The sequence below is a fragment of the Passer domesticus genome, chromosome 3 (genome assembly GCF_036417665.1).
Source record: "Passer domesticus isolate bPasDom1 chromosome 3, bPasDom1.hap1, whole genome shotgun sequence".
Taxonomy (NCBI): Eukaryota; Metazoa; Chordata; class Aves; order Passeriformes; family Passeridae; genus Passer; species Passer domesticus.
Window position 1 is genome coordinate 60,363,022 of NC_087476.1, and position 18,350 is coordinate 60,381,371.

An 18,350-nucleotide genomic window follows, 5' to 3' on the forward strand; every position below is an offset into this window, starting at 1 on the left:
GAAGCCTCACATTTCCCAGGGTTTAAACTTCTTAAGCAGGTTGCTATTCCTAAATCTGCTGTGGGTTTTTAAAGAAATCTCAGCCTTCCTGCTTTGCTGTATTGAACATATAGTAACCTTTTCCTCACCTGTCTGTTCCACCTGCTAGCATGAACTAAACATATATATATATATACATAAATATATATATATATATATATATATATAATTATTATTATTTCCTATTTGAGAGATTAAGCTGGTTTGGAGTTCTTAGTTCCATATTAGTCCTTTGTTACCTTTTCCCCTCCTTCTCCTTCTCCTTCTCCTTCTCCTTCTCCTTCTCCTTCTCCTTCTCCTTCTCCTTCTCCTTCTCCTTCTCCTTCTCCTTCTCCTTCTCCTTCTCCTTCTCCTTCTCCTTCTCCTTCTCCTCTTTTTTCCTTCCATCTTTTGTTCCAAATGGAGATGATTATTAATGAAGGACTCTGTAAAAGAACTTAAAAAATATAAGCTATTCATATGGTAGGTGAGCAACCATTATACAGAAAGGCTCGAAATTGAAAAAGAAAGAGCTCTGCATCTTTCTTTGGCTTCTAATCAATGAACAACAGATGTGACATTTCATCCTTACATGCAGATGCAACTTCAGGGTTTGCTCTTTTAACAAAATAGTTGCCTGGAGATTCTGTTACACTGCTCTGGATTTCTGAGAAGACACAGCTAGCTGCATTTTTTATCTTCTGCTTATGAGTTTGTATTGTATGTGTCCTCTCCTTTTAGTACTGGTGATACAGAGGAGTCTCTGTTTCAGAAAGGAACAGGCAAAAAGGTTTCTTTCCTTTACTCCAAGCTAATGATATACATGTACATATTAACCTAATGAAAAATAATTTTAATATTGGAACAGTTAATGAAGCTTTTAACTGAAATATAACTCCAGAAGATGAAAGAGAAGTTTTGTTGAGTCAAGGAACATCTTTATTATAAAATTATTAATAAATGGTGCTCTTTTTCAGGGTAATGACCTTTTTTGATTGCCACTCTATAGTGAAACATAACCTTATTGATTTGAATTTGTAAAACCCCTCTGTAACTATCATGACTCATGGGAGACCATGAAATCATTCCACGACCTTTTAAATCTCTCAGAAGTATGAGGAACAATAATTTCAAAATAGATAGTGCAATAATTCTAAACTACTGATTTGCAATATTTGGAATGAAGGACCGAGAGCGAAAATGGAGATACAAAAGGCTTTGGATGCTGGTAAACTACACAACAAATCTGCCAACTTATGTTGCTGAATGATGAATTATTCTTCAACCTGTGCCTGTCAGTTTCTTCTGGCTTTTGTTCCATCCCTCTATTCTATATGCTGCAGGTTGCTTTTATTGTTCATCTGAAGTATATGCTACTGGCCAGTAAAAAAATCAACTGTAAGCTTGTATTTTGCTTTTTTTTATTTTGAAATTTCAGCTAATCAAAAATGTTGGTTGAAAAATAATTTTCTCCAAAGAATGAGGTTTTGTCAGAAAATGCGTTTTTTGGTGAGAAAATACAACTTACTCTATTTTTCCTTTCATTTTTCAGTGGCAAGGTCTATGAGGAAAGTAAGTTTCAATGTACATTTCTTGTGTTTCATCAGCTTTGAACTCCAACCATGTTTGTTTACTTTCAAATTTGATGCAAAATATTTTGAGCAAAATTTCTCAACCCATTTTATCTGAAAAGTAAGAGGTGTTGGGAGGACAGCACTGGCACAGCAGGTTTAGTTCTGCTCAACTGCTCCCCTTGAATGGTTTCTTTAGCTCCAGCTTTGTTGAATGGTGGCTCTAAAGGAGAACCCATGAGTTAGGGTAGGGGACCCTGCATGCCCAGGAGAGGGCTCTGGCTCTTACAAAGAGGCAGACAGGAATCCCCCAGGCAGGCAAAATCCCTGTGCCAACAGCAGAGCAGTAACTGTGCTCATAGCACAGAGATGCTGTGGGTGCTTTCCAGCACACACAGGCCAGCACCCAGGGCATCACCGCGGGTGCTGTGGGACCACAGGAGGTCTGCTGGCATTGCTTTGGTTGGCTGAGTTGGTGTACTCAATGCAGGCAAAAGACCAAATACTGTGAAACTGGATAATAACCTCTATTGGCAATTTGCATTCATCCCTCCTTATTCCAAGCAAAGCTAGCATTCAGGTCTCCGTGTTTGTTCTGTCCCTACAACATGAGGTGACTAATTTACCAATATCTCATCCTTCCTCTGGTAGGAGCACTTTTCCTTCTTTCTCCAACTTTCCTAGGACCCATAAGTACAGTCAGTCTTATAGTATTTGATTGTTCAACTGCCTTAAAGCAGTGAGAAGGTTCTTCTACTGCTGGGCACACATTTACAGTCTCCATTTGACCATCTTCTGCTCCTCTACCCTTAAGAGGCACAGCTCTCGTTCATGCTAATGTGAGGCACACTTCAGTGCTAGTTAAAGAGAGCATTACCCAGTGTCTATATTTGACAGTACTAATCACATCCATCATGTGCAGGTCTGACAGAGCTATCAGGAATCAGACACTCTCTTTAGTATATCTTTTACATCTTTTTTAGTAAAAAAAGGTTCTTTTCACTGACAGCTTCCAAGTTATAGCACACTCTCCAAGATCTCTGAAGAGGAGCAATCGCTTCGATTGCAACTTTTAGAACTCACCATTTTGGTTGTCAATAAACATGTTGTATTTCTAACTATACTTTAGAAATTAAACTGCAATGCAATGAAATCATTGCTTTATTTGTTCCAATACTTGCCAGTCCTTTAAACAACTTTTATTATTTGGCACAGACCAGCAACAGTTACTGGCTAGATATATTTGTGCCAACATCTAGTTTCGGGCATTCAACGAGCAGAGAAAACATGATTCAGACTGAGAAAACAAGGCTCTATTTGGTGGCCTTATGAATTATTTCATTTTATAAATTTTCCACAAGTTTTTGCCATATAGAAACACGTGGTTTGGCTGTTTCAGCACAAAAATATCAGAAAAACATATGAGGGGGGAAAACACAAACTCTTGGATACCCCAGGCATACAGCACAGGGTCCTCCGTGACTTCATCAGGATTTCTGGATGCTGGCAAAACACTAGTATGACACACAAAATACCAATAACAGAAAGAAGTGGTGCTCCTATGCAGCCCAAAGTCTTAGGGAGTCCAGAAACTTAAACTTTCAAGCTGTTTGGCTGCCTATCTGCCCTCCTTTCTGTGAGAAACATGAAAGAACATGTGTGGCTCCAGCCAAAACTGACAAAAAGGCACCATCAAACACATATTAAAATCTTACAACTTTGGGATATCACAAAGTTTGGGAAAGAAAAGAGGCCATTTCCACCTTTCTGCTGTACAGTATAGGCAGAGCTTCCCTATTATTTGTTATGCTTGGCAACCAATTTTTTTGGTAGCACCCTGCAGGCAATCCCTTCAAACTGCTGCAGCCCAGCTACTGGAGCTGTCAAATCATGCACAGTCCCAAGGGGTGGAAGTAAATACAGGATAGAAATGCAGGCAGTGTAAAGACTGGATGGGAGAGATTGCTTAAGACTATGGGAGAGAAGAAAGAAAACAAGGGAAATTTAGTAGATGCTGGGAGGACCTAAAGCACTGATTGCAGTAACAGTGGCAGGAGGGGCACAGGAAGGACAAGCAGGGATATTGAAAAGAGAGAGGGAGCATGAGTTGTTGAGAACAAATCCACAAGGACCCTCATCTTGATTAGCACCACAGTCACGGAACTACTTGTTTTAATTTGATAAGGAAAGGAGGTGAGATAGGCAGCTACGTGCTCTGAAAGGATGGCTCAGGGACAGTTCCCCTATCAAAAAAAATGTTCAAAAGATTACTGCTAGCTTCATTCAGCCTCAGTCAAAGGGAAAATGTAAGTCTGCCCCTGCTAGGACCAAGAGCATTTGGACTCTCAATGTCCTGTTCCCTGCTACTGACAGGCATTCAAACTCAAAAGCAAGAATCACTGAAGGAATCCAGAAAACCATTCATGCCAAGGAAAAGACAATAGGTTGGCCAAAGATGAAATACAAATACAAGAAGGGTCTGGAGTTTCAGCTTCCTCCAAACCCATGTCATACCAGTGCTCTCTGAAGTACTGGTATCCAGGACCTATGAGATGGCTTTTCATGAGGATTTGACTTTGTGTAGGAAAAATTACTTTCAAAAATCTGTACTCCCAGGATGATCATTTCCATTTCCTTCCAATCCCAGGGCAAAGGCCCACCTGGTTCCCAGGTGGAAATCAGAAGAGACAGAACACCAAGAAACATTTCCCCTATGCAGCAGGCTGACACAACCAATAAGACAATCAATAAACTACTGCCAGAACTGAACTCAGAGCTCAAGGATGCCACATTGGCCTGACAACTCTGATTCACCTGCTACTACACTGTAGCTTCTGCCTTCAGCCATCTGCCCTGCCTCTGTCTTCAACAGTTTTGTTGCCAGTGCATAGGTGGCTCCTGTGCTGACAAAGCAGTATCTGGGGTGGAGCAGCACAGCTGGCATCTGTTTTGTTTTCTCTCTAAATACTATTGTGCAGGAGTTCACCTGATGCTGCTGGAGCAGATGAGCTATCTCTGCAAGAGGAATGGGACAGACATGCAGAGATGAAAACAGGTATGGTGTCCTGGGATGAATCATTTCACACATCTATTTTAAATCAAACTGTCAGAACTTTCATGGCATGTGATCAATTTCTCCTCCATTTATATCTCCAAATTTTGTCTCCAATACAGAGGCCTGAATTACCACTAAGCAGTAGTTGCTTTAACATTTTTTTCCACTGGTTTTGTAAAGTGGAAGTATCACAGCTCAGCATAGCAGGATATCTGCAAGCAAAGTCCACCACAGTTATTTACACTGTAACCTTCAAGGGAACTGTAGAAAAAGGCATAACTTAAAGACTCAGTAAAGATGTTTCCTTCCATCTTGACTCATCAGCTGACATATTCCATATGCTCTGTTTTGCTCACTATTGATTTAACTAACAATAGAAAATATATTTAATGAATTATGATCCTGTGACAACAAATTAGCTAGACTAGTACGTATAAAGGTCTCTCTTTAAACTTTAATTAGTTTAACAATGATGTGCCTGCTGCCAGTGTTTGCGTTTCAAGAAAACATGCAGCAGCCCTAGAAGCACAATGCTTTCTATTTAACATAGAAAGTGTCTCTCAGTCCAGGCTTATTTATAAAGCAATTTTCTAATAATGATCTGGATTCAGTGGAGTTCAATCAGGGATGGAGCTACCCTGGCCTACATAAAATGAATATATTAAACCACCTATCAAGAACCTGACTGCACAAATAAACATAAAGAATGGGGGAAGGGAGAAGAAGAGAGGTGACTCTTGAATTAGATGTCTTTTTCCTGAAAACACTCTCCTCTCCCCACCCCTTGCCCAAAGCTGGAGAAGGTGTTGGGCTGCACCACTACAGCCCATGCTCATCCAGCCTTCCCTTGAGCATCCTGTGGGTTGTAGACTTTGCTGCTTCCTGACAGCCTGTCTGCCCTCTCTCTGCTTCAGGGATTCCCCATACCACCTCCTGCTGTCTCCTCTCTCACCCCACACTTCTGTGTAGTGCCCCATCCCATTGTGCATGCATGCTTTCCCCCCACAGCACACTCCCTCCCTTGAGGACAAGGGGAGGAGGATGCACCACTGCCCTCTACCATTCTCTCTATTCTTACTCACCATTTCCACATGGCAGCTCCGCCCCTGCCCCAGACTCCACTTGACATTGGCTCTGAGATGCCTTTTTCTCTCATTTTCCTATGCCACCCATCTCTATTTCCCTGCTCACATCCACGTGCCCTCACTCTCCCTCTCTCCATCTCCATCTTCCACTTCTGTCTCAGGAGGACACAGCCCAGGCCTACCCCTGGGAAGACAGGTCATTGTTGTGAGAGTCCAGGACAAGCCAAAGCACCCTCCCTTTCTGGGCATGTCCCTCTGCCACAAGCAGGAGGGACCTGGGCACTACTGCAGAACAGCTGCTCTTTCTGGTAAAATGATCTGTGGTCTCTCTCCCTGACATGCCTTTTAGGGAGCTTTCAAATAATCGTCTCTCCCTCCTACTAATGCCTGAGAAAACTTGTACCAAATAATTCCTGCCTAAGTTCAGCAGCTCAGTTTTATCAATGGCCTAAAAAGAGCCTTGTTGTCCCAACAAACACAGGCTGGGCCTTCAATGCTTGCATTCAGTGACCTAAGACATTAAATACTAACTGGTTTAAATGGCTGAAGAGATGGTGGCTGGAAGGGACCTGTGATGGTCATCGAGTTCCTACCTCCTCTGAAATGAGGACGATTGCCATCATTAGATAAAGTGTCTTCAAATTTTTGCTGCTAATTCAAAGCTAGAGGTTTGGAAGATTTCTGAAAGGCACATGTGAAGTAAGAATGTGGCACATTATCTGTCGAAAGACCAGGCTGTATTCTCTGTCTGCTGCTGGGGTCAAAGACAGAAACATCCTTCTACATGCTTTCAGTGTCACCACAATCTTCTATGTATGTGTAAGGATCTTGGCACCTGGAAAGAGCCAGCAGAGAGCTTGCTGCACCCTGAGAAGCTCATCAGAGCCACTGGAAAATCAACAGAACAGTTCGTGCACTTTACCTATGGTCCAGAATTGAACTAGGCATGGTTTCTGCTTGAAAGATCATTTCCCAAATTAACAGCATCTTTAATTCTATTCTTAAAGCTATGCAAAAAAACCACAGCAGAACAGAGCCCACGAATGTCACAGGGAATGTCTCCAATTTGTGGGCCACAGATCCATTTTGTGGACATAAAATCTACAAGAAGTCCTACACACCAAGTGTGGCAGAGAGCATAAGCAAAACTGAAAAGGAATTTACTGCTTAACACAGTAGAAGGAGGAGAGGCAAACAGTTGGAAAGGTGAATGAATGGGTGTATTTCAGCATTTCCAGGCCATTTTAGGTGGACTGTATCTCACCTAACCACTTGCCCCACCACTTCTAGCAGGAGGTTTCTCCCAGGGAAGGCAGCAGGGACACTAAGAGGGAAATGGAAATGCAGACTCCTACTCTGCGGATGGTACCTAATCTAATTTTGGCCTGAATGAATCACAGCCAAAATCACTAGATGGATTCTCTAAGCCCTGGCAACTTAAAAATGCTACAGTAGGATATTTTATAGGTGCTTAGTGGCCCCTAAAAGCAAGAGAAAGTGCTGTTTTGTTTGGTTTAGGTGGCTGAGAGTTTATATGAAGGCTGGGAGCTCAGTTTAAATGCTAATTGACTCATAAACAAGCCTGAGTTAAATAAAAGAATCAACTAGCATCAGCTGAGCTAGATCAGTTTAAAAATGCAGGCTTTTGTTAATCAGAGAGAGTTTGTATTGGGATAGGCCAGGCATTGCTCCAAAAGCAGCATCAGATTAAACCTCCTACTCGAAAAACACTCATTAAAAAGCAACTTCCATTGAAAAAGATCCTACTTGTCGCTACCAGCCATTGTTAGGCAGTGAAGCAGTGACAGATATTTTTGAAGACTATTATGGGGAAATAAATATTTATTTAGCTGTCTAAAGTAATTAATCCCTGCTGTTTCCTTTTTATGTAAGCACATACAAGGCAAGACTGTCTTTGTACTTGAGTTTTAGGAGACAAGTCTGTGTAGAGGCTCCCATGGTTTTTGAAGGCAGTAACAAATTCATGCCTAATACTTTCTGTGCAACTCGAGAATGCCAACCATCAAGCGGCAATAATAGACTTTTCCTATCCTCATTCAGTGGCAGCAGGAAGGAGATATTCTAAGGGGAAAGAACAGAGAGAAGAAAGGTGAGAAAGGAGAAACTGCGAGTGACATGCAAGGCTGCAAGAAGCTGGGCCACTTCTGGCGTGGGATTTGACAAAGGAAATCGCTTTCACAGGGTATCAATTTAAAAATCAAAAAAAAATGGGGGGGGGTATGAAGGGAGATTAAGCTGTAAAAGCACAAGAAAAAGGATCAATAACCATCTTGGATGTATTTTCTGGGAAGCTGGCATGGATAGCACAAAGATGTTTCTTAGTGACTATGCTGGCACCCCTCCCATTGACAAGTTACACAGCCAAAGTGCAATTAGCACATTCAGAGGAACAATAATTACACAATACCAAACAGGCGGTCTATAGGCTGATTAAAGGATACAATAAAAATAGAGATATAGGCCACAGCTCAGCTCTTGTACAAGAACATCTCTGCCCTAAGAATCACTTGAAAAAGGTGTACCTGCACTGTACCATATGAGCTAGAGATTATAACCACATATGAGCTCGATAACATGTAGATTGTTTTTGCTTTTTAAATTTTAGCAGGTAAATGTCATTGCTACATGTTTAAAATCAGAAGCAATTTTTTAAAAAGTAGCTCAAGTGCTAAGTTCCATATTTCTTTTTCCCCAGAAGTATTTTATTGCAGAGTAAAATGACAGATGCAATTAGATAATGTTGAGCAGATTATAGTTTAAGAATGTTATGCTGTGTTACATATTCACAAGTGAACAATAGCAAGGGGGAAAAAGAAAGATGGGTATCTTAGCGCTTATTTTTAAAGTTGGACAAAGGAACGTGTCCTTTCTGAGTAGGAAAATATTATGGGGCTCTATGAATTCAGTTGTGTTATCTCTTCTCAGACACACGAGGAATCTTTTATGACTCAGTTTATCTTTACAAATCATTCTGGTATTACTAGAAAAATTTCAAAATTACCAAGAGCTGGATTTGTGGCCACATGACGGTTGAGCTCAGAATCCCTGAGCTTGTTTTCCATTGACACAAAGGTTTTCTTGCAAGCCCATGCACTTTACTTTGCTGACCTATGTCTCAACTTACCTATCAACAGCAAAGATTGGACTCAAACTGCAACAGCTTGGACTGTGAGCCAGCTATCTATCAACAAAAAATACAATATGGGTTAGCAAAGATTACTCCATTAAACTGAGCCCTCCTGGAGACCTCCACCTTCCAGAATAATGAAATAGGGCAAGAGCTGGTCCTCATTCCTGATCTATATTTTATCTAACTTTTGTTCTTATAAAGAAGGTATCTAAATCTGAGTCACTCTAGCCTTTATACTCCATGGCAAGAAGGACTCAGCTTTACAGCATGATTTGTTTTGCCTGTCTCAGAACACCTGCTACAATGACATGCTTCATCTAAAGGAGAAAAGCACCCTTAATTTCTTTTCTTTAACTATAAATAAAGTAGATCAAGATAACTTTCAGATCTGAACAGATATCACTTTGAGATACCTAAGAGTAATGTAGCAAGTCTGATTTTGTGAGAAGAGCATACAGAAAGCACATTATGCCTTTCCTCCTCATTTGTACCCACACATGAGCCAGGCACAATCAGACTGCTTCTTTAAAAATTATTTTAGCCAGAAGTACAGTTTTACCCAGTTTGCTCTTGCCTGTAGTCTGAAAGATCATGCAAAGATAAAAGCCCCTTCCCATCCTTTGCAAAGGAGAGTGTGGGTTCCCCTCAAACTCAACTTTTCTAGGCTTACAGAGACATCCTGTGTGATTAGGCAAGATGAGCAAGATGCTTTCTTACCCCTAAAAACCCTTTTGCAAAGTTATCTTCCCTTGCAAAGCATCCACTCTGACATCATATTGTGCCAGAACTGCCCTGGCAAGGTGAAGTGGGATATTTGTGTTGATGAACCCATGTGAGAGCAGACTTGAGAACTCACTCCCTTGGAGATGGTTTTAATGTCATTCTTTCACAGTGACAGTGCTCTGATTACAGTCCCACAAGGCAGCAGAACACAAGGTCTGTGTCTCTACCAGCAGCGCACAACTAGACACAAGGCCATGAAGCTCACCTGTTCAGGAAACAAATTGAATGGGCTTTGCAACTAAATGTGGCAGCACTTTATCCCTTCTTAGCACAAGTCCATGATTTCTTTTAATCAGAGACTTATAAACCCAGCTTCTGAGTAACTGGACAAAAACATGAATATATTTCAATGATTTCTGTACTTTTAGCTTTACTCTTTCATTCCTAAAACAATAAGCATCATAAATAGCTTTTTTCCTGCACTTGCTGTTGTCCCATTTAATTTTGTCTGTTGTTTCTATTAGCTGACCAGTCATGCACTCTGCCACCTGACTTAACATGACAGCCATTCAAACCTGTCCTGTTCCATGGAATCACTGGATCTTGCTTTCTTATTAGTAAACAGACGTTATCAATACCCCATAGCAGGCAGAGTGTGAAAGGCATCTCATTTAGAATGATTCAAATAAATCTTACAGAGATTGTAAGGAATGCTGTGAATATGCCCAATCTTGAATTCATTTCAGTGTGGGAATGGAATACTATGATATGTCTAAAGAAAAATGACCTTCTGTAGTTGCAGTGGATTTTATTCCTTATGTAATAGAATTTAACTTTCAAATGACAACCAAAAAGTATTTCATTGCCCTCCACAGATTTTACATAAACACTTTATAAACTCCACTCCATGTGGAATCTGTAAGGGATGCATTTAGCCTTCAAGGAGAAAATTCGGTTCAATTTCATCCACAAGAAAACCTGTGGCAAGTCACTTTTTCCTCTTTAAATATCAGCGTCCCCAGCTGCAAAATGCTTAAAACATTATTTGCTTATTGTTTAATTTCATTCTCTAATTAATTTGATTAAGCCCCTCCAAATAAGTAAAATTTATTCAGAATAACACAGCCTTTATTTTGATCAATGTTGATCCCTTTCAGCAGGTAATCCTTGATAATGTAATCACTGGGTATAGAAGGTTTCATTTAATAATGAAAGACAAAAATTTTATGAGAGACAGGAGGAAGCTACTGGAAGACTGGAGTGATAATAAAAGATGACTATAACCCAAAGTTGCATTACTTAGAGATTATTATTGATGTTGCAAGAGCTACCATATGCTTTGCAAGCTGTGACAGTCACCCTTGTAGTCACATGGATGAAATGATCAACTGCTTTTTGCATTCAAAGTGATAGGAACAAACTTGATCCAAGTAAGAGAAGCTGCTGTATAACAAACAGCACAGACGCATTGTGTGGATTAATTAAGTTTGTGGGGGGAAGGTCTCTTTCTTTGGTTTAGATTGGATCCTCTGTTGAAGGTTTTGCAGAGAAAAAGCTAAATGAATAAGGGAGTTGCCATTTAATTAATTCATGTAATCATGCTTATGCATCACGTCACATGTTTGACACCATTAATGTCAATGATGCACTCTCACGCCCTTAGCACAAAACTGATGTGCCTGGTCTGAATGGCAGACAGAACTAAAGTAAATTGCTCAGAGTTTCCCAGGGATATTTAGAGACTCAATACCTATATAAAGGTGTTGTGTTCTTATAGCCTGCTACAAACCACGTGCTGCATCTTCTGCACCCTGTATAATTCTGAGGATGAGGTGACAAAACTGCTTCCGGATGGGATGTTCAATACCATCACAGTGGCCTTTCCCTGGCAATGGCATAACTACTTTAGGAGGCACCAAAATGCATCAAGCCTTGGCACACCTGAATGCACCCTCGACAGACCTTGAAGCATGGATCGAAGGGTATGCCTCAGAAATCTCCCACTGACCTCATTTTGGATTCAGACCTGACAGGATTTTAATCCCCCCTGCCATCACGATGGCTCTGTTCTCAGCAAAAGTAATTCACTCTCATTATTGGTGGACCTTCAGCTTCACAGACCATAACAACATCGATCCTGTCACTGCACATGCAGAAAGTCCATGCTGGGGAATCTCTACACAGACAGTAACTCCTTGTGCCCACTTGTCAGTCCTGGGAAAACCTGAAGCAAATGCTTTGCTATAGGACCTCTGGTTCCATTTCTCCTTCTTAATAGGAGGAATTACTTTGGCGTGGTCACAGAGAAGAGAGATGAAAAGTGAGGGCATGCATAGCTCCATGGGCTGACCCCAGATCTTACAGCATGTGCAGCTGGACCTTGAAAACAACGGCAGACCAGGAGGATTCCTCTTTCCATCTGCATCACAAAGTGTAGGGGCTCAGGTAATTGGGTATTTCTCCACTAAACCTAATTTCATACTTGCAGTAGGAATGGGTGAATCCCATTCAAAAGAACATATCATATCTATTTTGGGAGCATAAAGCACAGGAGACTTTATTTAACATTGCAACACATATAGCCATGTCTTCGATTTACCCCTTTTTAATTTATTTACTCCAAGATGAGGTCACTGAAGCTGGAAAGTACATTACAAATAATTTCATATTTCTCTATTTCTTATTAATCATTAAATAACAGTTGGCATTTCACATAAATAGACCTATGTGTCAACTAGAGTTGAAACGGGATTATATCAATACAGTAAAAGTAGGGAAACATTTTTTTAGGTTCTATCAATTAAGTCAGAGAAACAGCATCAATGGTTTTATTTTGTTTATACAAAGTTTTCCTATATGATTCCCATGCACCAGCACGATTTTGCATCTCAGAAAAGTATTTTGACTCATTTTTTTTTATTATTTTCAATAAATGACAAAAAGTTTCATTGAATTTAGGGGGTTTGTTGACTCTTGAATCTAAGCTGAACTGGTGGACAAACTGGATGTGACAGAGTCCCTTTATATCACATGCATATTGAAATAACCAGCAAGGGAACTGATACAAAAAGCAGGCCAACTCTCTTTCTTAAAGTATAACTGCTCTTTTTTGGCAAGTTTGATCCCATGTGGAAGCTTCATTTGAATGTGACCTGCAAAGTAAAAACTAAAAGCGAGGACAAACTCCTGCACTGAATATCTCCGTGCTGTGAGGTGCAAGAAAACCTAATACAGAAAAATAGCTGTAATATATTAGTGCATGGGTTTTTGGGGGATCCTGACATAAAGCCGCTCAGCCCACTTCAGAGATTCAAGAATTCATCCTGATTGACTGTCCCAGTTGCAATAAGAATTAGTGGCATCATTCTCTCAATGTTCACAGTGTCACATGCTGGGATTTTTTTCAGTGATCTAAGCACAAAAGAAAATTTCATCAAGAAAAAAGGAATTCACAGTTATTTTTAAAAATCTGTGATTAATGCCTTTTCTGCTTTGTCTAACACATGGTCTGTGGAGACCTGGGAGACCAAGGACTATATATGTGAGGGAAAATTAAGTAAAAACAAGACTACTGTCAGTATATTCAAATCCAGTACCCAAAGTCTGCATCTTGACCAGGAAATGTACAGAAACTTCTCAGTAGAAAAAGATCATAAAAGCCTTGGTATAGTTCCTGCAGGTGCCAGCACCCAGTCAACAATGCAGAAGCTGTGGCAGAACTTTTCATATCAGAAGGGAACAACTTTTCCACGTGCTGGGGAAAAAACAATGCAAGAAGAATCAAGTAGCAGATGCTGTAGGTAAAAGAGAAATGCATAGAAATTGACAGGTACTTTCTGTTCTAAAGAAGTAGTGGTAAGAAACTGAAAAAAATCCCACTCATTTATAGCTTTGAGGCAATGTTTTAAAGCATTTGGGAGAAGACTGACAAAATTAAGTAATGAAGATTTAGCAATTAAAAACTATTCAAACAAATATTCCTTCTGCATGCAGCACTGGTGAGGCTGCAGCTCAAGTACTGTGTCCCAGTTCTGGAGCCCTCACTTCAAGGACATTGAGATGCTGGAGCAAGTCCAGGGAAGGGCAATGAAGCTGGTGAAGGGTCTGGAGCAGAAGTCCTGTGAAGAGTGGCTGAGGGAGCTGGGCATGTTTAGCCTGGAGAAAGGGAGACTTGGAGGAGATCTTAGCACCTCCTAGATGTATGTGAAAGGAGGCTGTTGCCAGGTGGGGATCAGCCTCTTCTCCCAGGGAACCAGTGACATGATGAGGGGACATCGCCCCAAGCTGAGCCAGGGGAGGTTCAGGGTGGACATTAGGAGGAATTTTTCATGGAAAAAAATTGTTAAACATTGGAACGGACTGCCCAAGGAGGTCACTGTCCCCAGAGGTGCTCAACAAACTGGGTGTGACACTTACTGCCCTGGTCTATTTAACAAGATGGTGATTGGTCAAAGATTGGACTTGATGATCTTAGAGGTCTTTTCCAACCTAAATGATTCTGTACTTCTGTGATTTGATTGTTACTTGGGTTGGCACTGTGTAAATGAACCCCACCACGCCACACAGGGCTTCAGAGGAGACAGCACAAGTGTGATGTGATGTGGGCAAGGGAACTAATATATGTGTCCTTGGGAGCATCAAGGCAAAGGTTTATATGAAGAGTAGTTTCTCCCTTTTTTCCACATTGAAACCTGGCTCTCCCATCCCCCACCCCAAAATCAGCGACCACAGTGCCACCTCCACTGAACATGCCTGTAGCATTCCCACCCATGTGTCATTTGCTGACACTAATTGAAAACAGGGACCTTGACAAAATGGTCTACATTGGGAGAAAGAAAACATCAGTGTCATTGTGATGCTAATAGAGGATGCTATAGTTAGGCTGGGAGGACAGGGAAGGGGGGGTTATACGTATGCATCTCCTTTGATTTATCCATGGTGCTTCTATAATTTTTTTATTTATGGAAAAGGAAAATGGTCTTTTTTTTTTTTTTCAATTACCTTGATAATAGCAAAAAAAGAATAATCAGGCAAATGTTTCAGGCTTTCCACAGTTAAAAGAAAGCTGAATTTAAACTAAGGAAAAGTACAGGGTTTTATTTCAGCCTGTCCTTGAATCATTCTTTTAAAGCACCAGCTCATTATAGTCAAAGGTCCTAATTTTAAGAATGTCTCCATGGGGGATTCATCACCTCTTTCCTATTCATCTCATGAATGGTCCAGACCTTCTTTTTGATCAGCCAGGGTCTTTTGGGAACAAACCTTGAGGTGAAGGTGGACATACATTGTTTTCCTGCTATCCAGTTAGATTCCAAGCTGTCATTGTACATAAGAAGAAATTCCTGAAACAAGCTGCCTCAGATATCCATAGGGAATACACATATGTGATTAACCCAACTGGCCACTGGGTGTGACCATTGCACCACACAAAAGCATCTAAGACTTTTCCAAAGACAGGTCTGGAAACATTGGAGCTAGGGAAAAAAAAAAAAAAAAAACAAACAAAAAAAAAAAAAAACAAAAAAAAAAAAAAAAAAACAAAAAAAAAAAAAAAAACATAACATTTTGAGCTACGAGTAGTCAAGAGTAATGTCAACTAACTTTCTGTGGTCAGTTTTCTTACACTCTGCTGCACAATTTGGAGCCTCTCTCAAAAGTCAGACATAGATCATTTAAAACAATAAGGGGGGAAAAAAATGAAAATCACATTAATGACATTACCAGAGTCCCTTTTCCTTCTCCAAAGGAAAACTAAGTCTGCTAAAGCTGCAGGTGTCTTACTCTGTTCACTGTAGACACATTAATAGAATAAGTACATTCACAGGCAGAATGGCTTAACTAGGCAGTATCTAAAATATTAGCTCTCAGTTACCTAGTCAGCAGCCAAAATGGCAACATCCACTAAGAAGAGAAAAAATAAAATCTGACATCAATCACTGATAATTATTTTTCTTCTAAACTGTCTTCTGTAAATATGAGACAAAATAATTTTGTCCAGAGTAATGCAGTCAGATTTGAAGGATTATGTAGTTTGTGTCAGCCCATTTCAAAGCATTTCCCAATTTTATGTTATTTTATAGCATTTCTACTATTGATAATTCCCCAAGTTTATCTTTTAGAGCAGATACACACTTTATATTCTCAGTGCAGATATAGTTAGGTATACACACCAATTTGCAAGGTCTGTTTTCCTGACCACACTCAAACTCAGTAGAGAAACGTTTGCATATTCCCTTGAGTCAGGTTGAAGTTCAGTAGTATCAGACCCTGATCAAAGAGTCAATGGTAGAATAACATCACCTTGATCTCTGAAAAACCTGTCAGTCCTGAGATTGCTCATGCTTACATTGGTTACAACTACCTTGACAGGCAATAACTGAACAAAAAAACACTCACCCAGAATGTAACTGTGCTTTGCCTTTCTTTCATCCTTGGGCTAATATCCAGTGTCCTGGTCAGTGGGTATCAGTCACAATGTGATGCCCTAGTACTACAGGGTCAGTTTTACCAAAACATGATTTTTCCCATGTGGGAGAAAACTGAAGCTGTATTTGTGCAAAACATATAAAGTGAGGGTCTGAATTCAGATCTGCCTTTCAGATCATGTATGAATGGGAATGCCACTTCTCAGAAGCACAAAGTGCATCACTGATTATGAAGGGATATAACAATCACTGTATGCTTGTTTTAAAGGAAAAAATACCAGTAGGGCAAGACAACCTCTGTTTCAGGCTTGCCTCTGTACCTTTATTTCTGAGTTTTAAATGTACACTTTAATAAAAAATAAATTATAACTAGTAGTAATACTAGTAGTGATTATGATGATGATGATCATAATAATGATAATATCATCTCAGTATCTAACAACTCATGTTGGAAATTATCCACAGTTCTCAGACTCACTGTGTTTTTACACTAAGTCAGACATCTGGCATTTTCCTGAATTTGAGATGAGCTGCCAATGTTTTAACAAGGGGAATTCAGCAAACACCACTTTGTCTATACATTTGTGCTAAACCTTAACTGGGATTCTGTGAGTTAAGGGCTATGGAAACTACTCATTTGACTCCCCATTTAAACAAAAATATTTTCTCATAACCTTGGCTAGGAAGGGGCAATTACACTTGACAAATAAACCAAATGGTTTTGATGGAAAGCTCTACTTTCTATCTGAAAGCAAATCTACTCTAGCTATATTGCTAGCATAGCTCACAGTTCAACCACTGAGCAATTTGAATGTAAAAGGAGAGAAGGTCTTTAGAAAATTCCTCATCCTTGGTGAAATGTACTGCATTGAAAATGGGGGGCGGGGGGGAGAGGAAAGCATTCTCTCTGAAGTGTCTTTATGGTCTCAAGGGAGAATGTTCTTTATAAGACAGGAAGGTTTAGCAGGATTCAGAAAGGCATCCTCAGAAGCAGAGAAAACATCTACCCATCTTTCAGTTTGGCTGTAAGGGACTCCTGACAGCCCCACAGCTGTTTCCTCAAGCACCTCCTTACTGAAGAGCCTCTGTGTGCGTGTCTGTGTGTGTTTGTGTCTGTGTGCACGTAAAATAAATTCAAGACTTTTTGTCACCACAGCAAACAAGCAAAAGGACCTCTGTTTGTCAGCCTGTGGCATTTTATGTACTGGGCTGAGCCCCAGGCTGGGCACCAGCTGCTCTCTTCACTTCTGGCAGCACCACACAGTGTGGCCACACAACTATCCAGCCAATGCAGCTTCACTGAATATAGTAAGAAGGTAATATCAACAGGACAAAACAACCTCTGCCATACATCTGATATGACTGAGAAATAATAATGGAACCCAAAGAGTGGCATCGGACGTGCAGCCCCTTGTCTGGTGACTCCATCATCCTTTCCTTGACCATTCCATCGCAAGGCTCTTTATGGACAGGGTGCAGAAGGTTTCTCTCTTAGTTTAGCAGTTTTTGAGGAAATTACATGCATGAATCCTGATAAATGGGTTTTGTATCTTCCCTATATCACCACTTATTTAGTAGCTTATAAGAAAACTACAATAGGCTGGATTTTAACCAAAAATAAAAGATTGTGTGTCTCACCACCAGCCCTCAAGAAGTGCTCAGAATCTTGATTTTCTTTACCTGTATGTTTCAATCATTTCAACTAACTCATAGGCTACACGGATCAAGAGCTTGGAAAAAGGGATGCAACAAGTTGTCCTCACTGTGTTTTCTCTCATTAGTTTCCATGACAGAATATATAACAGGCATTTGGCAGGATTAATGTGCCAGTGATAAAGCAGTAGCCTAGAGACACAATGATTCTGTAGTTGTGCCATAGAAAATCAGAGTGTATAAAAAGATCTCATCTACCAGAGACCTACTTTTGAGAACTGTTCAATACTAGAATGGCTGGTGCACAAACAGTTCTTCTATCTTTGTGTTCAGTAAACTGATTCTATCTTGACAAATATATGCCCAAAATGGAGGGTAAAAAACCTAAGCAAACAAAAACCCAGCCAAAACAAACAAAGAACACACATCACTTACAAAAAAAATCCAAACAAATCTCTAAAACCAAAAGACCTCAAAAAACCAAAAATCCCAAACAAACAAAACGTCACCTCTCACATCCTGGTTCTTCCCATTCTTTTCACACCTGTTCTGTTTTGAATTGAACTATCTTATTGCATATCCTTCACAGGATGCAATGGATTTGGATGTTTAAGGCTGAGGGAAAGAGAACAATAATTTCAAAAAAACCTTTCAAAAAACCTTTACTCT

At 40.2% G+C, this 18,350-nt stretch overlaps 1 long non-coding RNA gene across 16 annotated transcripts in view; it reads right to left on the reverse strand.

Annotated features, from left to right (window-relative positions):
• Positions 1 to 18,350, reverse strand: part of LOC135296710 (uncharacterized) — a 73,596-nt gene that overhangs the window by 44,256 nt on the left and 10,990 nt on the right. For 10 of the 16 annotated variants that reach the window (XR_010358714.1, XR_010358718.1, XR_010358713.1 and 7 more), the window contains 3 exons: positions 18,191 to 18,296; positions 8,875 to 8,931; positions 279 to 475 (listed from right to left, as the gene is read on the reverse strand). This is a non-coding gene — a long non-coding RNA (uncharacterized LOC135296710). Of the gene's footprint in view, positions 1 to 278; positions 491 to 610; positions 782 to 8,874; positions 8,932 to 18,190; positions 18,297 to 18,350 lie in introns of all 16 variants that reach the window. The other 6 variants (XR_010358717.1, XR_010358716.1, XR_010358725.1 and 3 more) reach the window with 6 other exon arrangements.